At 34.7% G+C, this 9,461-nt stretch overlaps 1 long non-coding RNA gene across 2 annotated transcripts in view; it reads right to left on the bottom strand.

Moving 5' to 3' along the window:
• Nucleotides 1–417: 417 nt before the first annotated feature.
• Nucleotides 418–9,461, bottom strand: part of LOC111768980 (uncharacterized) — a 300,357-nt gene continuing 291,313 nt past the window's right edge. For both annotated transcript variants that reach the window (XR_002801657.2, XR_011428737.1), the window contains exon 7: nt 418–2,755. This is a non-coding gene — a long non-coding RNA (uncharacterized lncRNA). The remainder of the gene's footprint in view (nt 2,756–9,461) is intronic.

Genomic DNA, 9,461 nt, shown 5'->3' with positions numbered 1-9,461 from the left:
ATCATATAATACCATATACTACACAAAATCGCATACTACTATAGTATAGTACCATATACTACATACGATACTATACTATTATAGTGTAGTACTATATACTACAAACTATACTATACTGCTATAGTAGGGCACTATACTACACCACTATAGTACAGTACTATATACTATATACTATGCTATACTACTATAGTAGGGTACAGTAGACAAATTTCAAGCAGGTAAGATCTTTTCTGATTTAGCGACGGTGTTAAAGATTAATTGATGGTGTATAAACTATAGAAAAAGCTATTTTAATAGTGAATATTAAATTATTCCTAGAAAGAACTAATAAACTAAAGCTGTGATAGTACATGCACAGATAGAGGTTTATCGTTAGATATTAAGGAGATAAATTTGATAGATTGAATGTATACATCATATATTTTTACATATTTATTCAATATCTATTATGTGCCAAACAATATTCCAGCCATTGGGTCAGAAATGAATATAAAACAATGTTCTTTGCCTTAAAATGCAAGGAAAGACACACAAAAAACAAGGAAATGCATAAATAAGCAAGGGAATTTCAAATTTTATTGCCTGCATTAAGACAACTGGACAGGGTAATGAACTAGAAAGCACATCAATTAAGCTACTTTGGTCTGCAATTAACATGAGACCCAACTTTAAATGGCTTAAGTAACAATGAGATTTATTATCTCATATAAAAAGACTAGAGTGAGTGTAGTGTGAGTAGTTGGCAGGATCAGCTCCTGTGGTCCCTGAAGGTCCTCAGAAGGAGTCTGCACCAAGCACAGTGACATGTTATCTGAGTATGAAGCTTGATAGCAGCAGGATAGGATTTACTCTCTTTCTAATCACTTGGGTGTGAGGGAATGAATCATGCAGCGCACTTAAGTGAGAAGAGGGGAGTCCATCAGCAGTTTATTCAGTTGTCCCCAGTGATAGCTTTGGAGAGGAAGAAAAGCGACTAGATATAAAAGCAAAACTAGTAGGTGTCACTGATGAATTTGTTATGGTAGGTAAGGAAAAGAAAGAAAAAGAGAGACTGGATCCCTCCTATGTTTAAGGGGCTGAACAACTGGGGAAATGTGGGATGGTGTGATCGACCAACAGAGGAACAAAGTAAACAGAAAGTTAAAAATTGATTTTTTTAAAGAAAATTAATATTGGAGAAAGATATCAAGGTATCAGTTGAAACAAATAACAAACATGCTAACCAATGCATGTAAATTACACTAGGCACCATGACAAAATAACACACAAGGCTCTAGCTTATTGCAAATATGAGCTATAACTTTTAAAAAACCCATCCAAAAACAAACTCTGATGAATGTTAAAGATAACAACAACAACTTGTAATGGTAGTGTAAGACTAACAAGTATCAAAAAAATGTCCAGAACACTTTAGGGAAGTCATTAGTGCCACACACTATAAAACTGTAGGCAAGAGTTTCACCAAAGTTATCAAACAGAGGAGGTCATTTGCCTTGAATATATTTAAGAAAAACACTTCCTAGAGAGGAAACTAGAGAAGTTCTCAGTTCCATACAACCCATCATGTTCCTTCACAAGCATACTCTTACATATTCATGCATTACACCCAACTACATTAAGATTTTCAGGAAAGAGCAAATCAGATTGTACTTTGTATTCTTGACAAGTTAACTGAACACCACAGAATATATCAACTACTACCTTTAGGAATTTGTTGACTAAAAGAAGGAAAATTTGCTGAAAGTTTATTTTCCTGTCGGTAGCTGACTTGGAAAAATTAAGAGTAACCACACAGTGGAAAGGTATTTTCAGGTACCAATACTGTGGCAAGTTATTCCGATGTAAAAGAATATCCATGAAATAATTTTTTGCAAGCCCAATTTTACTAACTAAAATTAAAAAAATAAAATTATCCTGCTCATAAAGATGTACAATAGCTGTTTATAAAATTGAAACTAATAAAATATTTTTCAGGATCTTGTCCTATGACATCACAATATTCTGTTCAAGAGGTAAAAAAGAAATATGACTTCATTCATTCATTCAGTGAATATTTATTGAATGTCTACATTCTACAGACTCTATTCTGGGCACTGAACAAACATAAAATTCTTGTTCTCATAAAGTTTATATTCTAGTGGTGGAGGAACAAAAAATAAACAAACCCACAAAGAAACAAAATAGATAAAAAAGAAAAATATTAATATAGTTTCTATGTAGGACATAAATTAGACCGATGTGGTGGAGCGTAAATGACTGCCTGCTTTAATTTAGGTCATCAGGGAAGGTCTCTGGCCTGTGTAGGTCCTTAACAAAAAGCAAAAGCCAGCCATGGAGGGATCTGAGGAAAAGCATTCCAGATGAAGTGAACAGCCTATGCAAAGGAGTCAAGGCACTTCATGTGTTTGAAGATCTAAAAGAAGGCCATTATGGTCGGCATGTCGTGGATGATGCGGACTGTACTAGTTTCCTAGGGCTTCCATAAGAAATCACCACGAACTGATGACCTAAAGCAAAAGAAATTTATTCTCTCACAGTTCTGGAGGCGAGAAGTCTGAAATCCAGATGTCTGTTGGGTCATGTTCTCTTTGAAGGCTCCAGGGAAGAATCCTTTCTTGCCTCTTTCTGGATTCTGATGGTTGCGGGCAATCCTTGGCATTCCTTGGCTGTAGCAGCACACTCCAATTTCTGCCTCCAATTTCACACAGCTGTCTTCTCTCTGTGTGCGTCTGTGTCCCTGTGTCCAAATCTGCCTCTGCTTATAAGAACATCAGTCATTGGATTTAGGGGCCACCTAATTCACTATGACCATATCTTAAATTGATTACATCTGCAAAGGCCCTATTTTCAAATAAGGTCACATTCTCAAGTACTAGGAGTTAGAACTTCAACTTACCTTTTTGGGGAACACAATTCAACCAACACCAGAAACTAAAAAAAAAATCTGTTAGGAACTAAATATGAAAATATGATATCAACTAGATGAGTGTAAACATATTCACAGTTTTCTTTTGTGATAATGTAAAATGTTTTTTTCTCTAAGAAAAAGTAGTGACCACAAATTAATATTAAGTAAGTAAGCCATCTCATGGGGCTTACTCCTATTACAGGAGATTATGCTCCCTACAACTCTTTTGATAACTTACATCTCTAATCTATCATACTTAAAAACATGCGTATCTACTGTTTTGCACATTAGTAAAGGCAAGTCAAAGACAAGGAGACAATCAGTCATATGAAGCTCTTGCCAGTGAAGAGAAAATGTTCCTGTTCCTCAAGGGAAGTACATTTTTTCCTAGAACTTTGCTATGTAAGCAGCTTCTCACTTGGAGATTCATACTGAGGGCACTTGGAGTGGATTTACACTCTGTTGAGGATTACATTCCACAGCAAGTTTCAAAGCTTGTTTCACAGAGCAAGTCAAAAACCCAAGTGAAGAAAGCTACTATTTAGGTCATTAAGAGCATGTGATCCAACCCTACTCAAATCAATGCTTCTAATCTTTTTCTGCCTTCAATTCATTCACATCTACAAGATAGTCCTGTAAGTAAGATATCTCATTAGAACATATGATTCTCAACCAGGAGGACGATAAGAAACTTGTTATGGTGCAGGGCCAGGGTGGGAAGAGAAGGCAATTAGAATTTCCAGGGAGACTAAGATAGAGAAAAACGTTTTCTCAATCCTCGCTTTGATACGTCACCTTTTAACCATTAAAAATCAGTGATTTAAAATAACTAGTGTATCCATCTATCTCACTTAGGGGTATCTACCTAAAAACCATAATAATAGTGACTAACAACATTTAGTGTTCACGAAGTGTCAGGCACTGTACTAAGTGTGTAAGTACTTCACTTATTTAATGCTCAAACTGACCCTTGATGAGAAAATTGAGGCACAAAGAAGTTAAGTGGCTTTGTTGAGATCACACAGCTAGGCAGTGACAGATCTGGGATTCAAAATCAGGCACATATACCAGAGATTGTGACGTTAACCACAATATTATTCTGCTTGTGATTGCGTGGAGATCTATAATGATTAACAAATGTAAATACATAACCATGGTTAAAATATATCATTATTCAATTGCTCATTCATGAATGCTTTTGTATTTAGTCCATTTATTTTTGGTAAGATCAGGAGAATCCAATACTATATTCTTGTGAGTATTCAACAAGCCCTTGGAGCTTCTATAGCTCTGATTTGGATGCTGTGAGCTAGCTCCCCACTTCTGGGTTTACTGATCACTTTCAAGAAGTCTTGCCTCAAATTGGGTTCTGATCCTTCAAGAGGCGACACTTACTTATGGTTCATTCCGACAACTTTACTGATTAACAGTATCCTTATTCGGAAGTCCACTAGATCAGGAAAATATCAACCATAGCGTTAAAAACAACACTAGGAGCCACCCACTTCCCCCTTTGTTTCCAGATTTGCATCACTATGAGTCGGGGATGCAGTGATTAAATTCATAGGCCCCGTTCTACACCATTGCAGAGCTCCTGTACCTCTGTCTGACAGTTTCCTTGTTTATAAAAAACCACAGGCATCTAGTGAGAAATAAATTTTAAAATATGAATATATAAACACTTGGCAGAGTGCCTGGCATATGTAAATAATCAATAAATGGCATATGTCAGTTTTATTAACCTATATGTCTAACAGAAACAGGTTTTTGGCTAAGCAATTTTATAGAGGGCCCACTCTTAAGGTAATCATTAATAGAAAATAGAAGGTGCTTATATTGAGATTGAATATAAACATCAATTATTGAAAATAATTATCCTCATATATTTATTTATTGCATCTATTATTTTACACTTTTTTAGCTCATTTATAGATGCAGAAATTCTATGTAACACATATACACACTGTGTACACACATGCATACACAATGAATGCGTAGGTAGATCTATGTTGACATAGTTTGCCTTTCCTTATGCTTAATTACTTATGGTACCCCTTCCGAAGCCCTAGAAATTTCTATTTTTTCCTCCTGCCTACTGAAATGTAACTGTACTTCATCATTTTCTTTCTGAAAAAACTCTCTTCTTTCAAAGCTGTTACTTACCAAATATGATGATAATGTCCTGTTAATAGTGTGATGGCAAAGTATTCCAGCACCTATTTCTAGATTCAGATAATAAATAACCATTCCAAAAATATCGAGAGTGTTCCTGGGAAACTCCCGAAGACAATGATTTCACATCTGTTGTATTTTCCAGAAGAGTGATTTTGATGATGGGAATTTAAAGGCAGAAAAAAGAGGAAATGATAACAAGGTAGGATGTAAAAGGTGATTTGAGGTGGTTGTTAGGATTTTCAAGGATTATCCAATTTCACCTTCATAATTTCTTTCCATTTATCAATAATTATATATTTAAACTAATTCAATAAAGTTACTTCACACTTCAGGAACTGCCAATATAAAAAGTTTTTAGATTTTTAGCAGCAAATGACAGAGGCATTTTTAATTACACAATAAAAGAAAAATCACATATCCAGCATTTGTTATGTACCTATTCAAACACTCATTCTTTGAAAAAATATCCCACGAGTGCCACAATGTTCAAGGCATCATTAGTTACTACGTGCTCCAGAATATAATATATGCTCTGTGGACAAGGAGCTTACAGTCCAATTGAAAAAATAAAAGCAAAACATCAGAGTATTGAAATGTATGGGCAAACATTAAATTATTTGACTCACACTACTAGGACTCTGGATGGCTATCAATATCTTAAGTTTGACTTATTCAAATCCAAATCCATCACATGCTTCCAAAAGATCATTTTACCTTTACCCTACTTTTCTGCTCTTCCATCTGCTCATCCTTCCAAGAGTCTTGCCTTTTTGCCTTCTATCCTTCTAACACCAACTTGACCACCAAAACAATTCTAAATTCTACCTCTGCCATTCTGATTTTCCCTTTTCTGATCATTGTGATATTTTCCATTGAATATAGAAAATCCACAGGCACTCTTTCATGACTAGGCAGTTATTTCATATATTAGTCGTGCTTCTTCAAATAGATGCAAACTTCTGGAAGGCAGGAACCATGTCTCTATTTTTTGTAATATAGCTAAGAACATCTTACCAAGTGTGTGTGTGCAACAAAATTTTGATAAACACATTAATTGAAAAGATCTAGGAGCGGCATTTCTTTTAGCATCCACATTTTTCCTTGTGACTGTTAAGCTTTAATTAACTCTAAGAATCTCAAGCTTCAATATTTTATTTTTCATGTTAGTAGTGCCCAAAATTCACTCAAAATATTAAGGCTAGATATTTTGAGTTCCTATGAATTATTTCTAAAGTAAATTATATTTTTACTGTTATTTGACCAAATGATATAAAATATAGATCCAGAAGAACATGAGCACAAATAAAGATGGTTCACATACACGAGAATAAATATGATTCAGTTGATAGCCAAGTAGTACTTTAGTTCCCATGGGTAATATTGACGGTCACGAAGCAACATTCATGATATGTCACACTTCAATGAAAATGATTGCAATTAGAATAACATGCAATTTAGTTGGCTCTGATCAGACAATGACTATGACTGAGTAAATCTCAGTAGATTTCAGGGGATGGCCTTAGACAAAGGTTGCTAACACCAACATTTTCACACATAACTAGAACATATTCATGCTGTGTAATATTTTCATTCTACAGCCTTTATTCGCAAACGGTATTTTAATAGAGGACTATTCCATTAGTAAACAGACTAGTCTTGCTGACACATCTTTCCTTTTAAAATATACTTTGGCTGAATTCTACCAAAACCATTTTGAATGCAAAAGGGATGCTTTTCAAGCCAGATGGTTTATCTAATAGGAATGTTTTCTGATTAGAGAAACAGCAGTAGACTCATGATCACAGCAGGTGCCAAACTGGTCCTGTAGTTTACATGAATTTGCAACTGAACAAGTCATGAACTAAAGGAAATCTGTTTTATAATGTGCCATGGACTATTCTGAGAGGAAGCGGGATATAAAAGATGTTACCATGTCAGATGGATTTCATATATAATTTCTTGATATGACGTAGCCATTATTGCATTTGTGATAAAATTTATTTATATACTAAATTTCTTGAGTATTTTGTGGTTCCTATTAATAAGATTTCAAAATCATAAAAACTTGCAGAGGATTTTATGATGGAATTATAATCTAAAGTATATTTTTATCAAAATAATTAAGAATCTTTTAAATTAAACATATATCACTGTTTTTCTTTCTCATTGTCCTTATTTCCTATACCTGTATTTTCTCTTTGTTTCAAGAAACAATTTTTTGATGTACTGGTAATCAGGGAAGCAGAATATTATTAGTATGCTAGGCACCGCTATGCCTAAGTGTGCATAAGATGCACACTTGCAGAGATGGCGTGGAGATGCAGGTTCCTGAATAACAGAATTATTGCCTTTTAAAATAGTGTAAGTTGTTTCTTAGTGCAAGCATAACTATTGGGACATAGTAGGCAGTGAGCCCACAGGTCCACTCTCTGACTCAGCAGTACTCATTTCCAATGGTTTCCCGAGACCATCAAACTGTGTAGCACCTCCCCAAGGTGTAAGATGCAAAGTGTGTAGTCATAACCACCCACCTACTTTCTTATCTTATTTACATCAGATGCTCTGTTTATTTGCTGCTTTGGAAGAAAATCAAGGTAAAAGTAACCTAGAATTGAGTCCAATTCATCATTCTTAGTCATCTTCACCCCAGGCAAATTCTATGGTCTGTTCTAGAACAGTTGGTTAAACAGTAGAGACTATTGGTACCTGGAACACATTCAAATCAGAGATATATTATCCAGAAGAATCGTAATTTCCTAATTGCTTAATGGTTTTATAATCTTATAATTATCTAAAGTAATCTTCTCTAAAGGTGTTAAGTAAGCATCAAAATATGTCAAGTTGAAATTGGCGATCCCATTTTCTGATGAAGTACAATGATTTGGCCAGTTTTTTTATACATGGATTTGGGATTAAAGTAATCAGAATTTTACTATGGTTCATTGTTATAAGAATCTTTACAAGGCAAACTTCTGTATCTTATATAATTTGTACTAGTTAATCAAATTCCTTTAGAATTTTTAAAGTATTTATTATTTTTACCATTTGTCTTGGCAGTTGTTCATACACAGACTTGAAACCCTGTACTACATAACTATTTGATGTAGTAACTTGTTATTTTAGGTTAGCTATAAGCATTTATAGTACAGGAAACACATCTTCCATATTGCGTTCAAGTCCTTCACAATTCTGTATTAGGCAGGGTTGATGATCAATGTACTTATTTTATTGAATTGGTTACATTGCTTATGGGAGGACAGATTCTATTGAAATAGAGGGACCTGTTTGTGACTCTTTGCTCAAGTTTTATAGGGCTATAATAAAAGTTGCTCCTGCATTAAGTAACATTGTAGCATCTTTCATCCTTACCTTACTGAATGAACTAAGTGACCAAAAACCTGCACTTCCTTTCTTTTGAAATGTTTTCACCTTGCTGTGGGTCAGTGATTCTTAAACAGTATAAAGGAGTGCAAATGTATTTTGGTAATCCACAAGTTCTCAATGAGACTAGTTTAATTTTCCTCTTCATTTTAGTAATATTTTAATATATATGCATGAGCTCATATCAGGTTACCTGGATGGTCACTATAAACAAGGACTGCCGTGGGGTTCCACTGCCTGCGTTGGAAATGAGTTGGTGTCATGAGGGAATACCTTACTGGTACTGAGAAAAGAACAGAGGTAGTTTTAGAACATCAGTTATATGATCTTTCTCCATTTACGATGTGCTTAGTTAAGAAGTCAAGCCCAAATGATGCCAATTTTTTCTGTTCCAAAGGAGGTTTCATAGTAACGTGAATGGAGAAAAATAGAGGGAGAACTCAGTCATCACATGGAGTGCAGTAGGGCCCATGTGCCAAACTCAAAAGACCCTACATCATTCAGGTAGTGCCATTTGCATGCTTCAAGCACTGATTTAGTTAGTGCAAGATAACATCATCATTAAACCCACTTAATGTTAATTTTATTTTTAATAATTTACATATATCTTGCAGTAAACTAAAGCTATAAAAAAGAGTGTACATATAGTCATTTTTCTTCATGTATATAATAAAAGTAATTTAAGTTATTATTCATGGTCTAGAATAGTTTTTATCCTTCAAAGGGATTATTTACATTTCTCAATTATAAGAAATGTTGCTGTAGTCCATGTGTACTCTCTATGGTTTCTGGGTATTAGTTTACTATTGTGATGGGGTAGGACACAAGGGTCAATTAGTTCAGTTCAGGAGTGAACAAATGTTTTCCATAAAAGGCCAGATAGTAAAGATTTTAGGCTTTGCAGTCCACACAGTCCGTGTTGCAACTACTCAACTCTACTGCTACAGCAAAGAAGCGGCCATAGACAATATGCAAATGAATGGGCCGATGTGTTCCA

The sequence above is a fragment of the Equus caballus genome, chromosome 19 (genome assembly GCF_041296265.1).
Source record: "Equus caballus isolate H_3958 breed thoroughbred chromosome 19, TB-T2T, whole genome shotgun sequence".
Lineage (NCBI taxonomy): Eukaryota > Metazoa > Chordata > Mammalia > Perissodactyla > Equidae > Equus > Equus caballus.
Note: the sequence above shows the minus strand (reverse complement) of the source record. Positions and strands in the feature narration are given on the sequence as shown.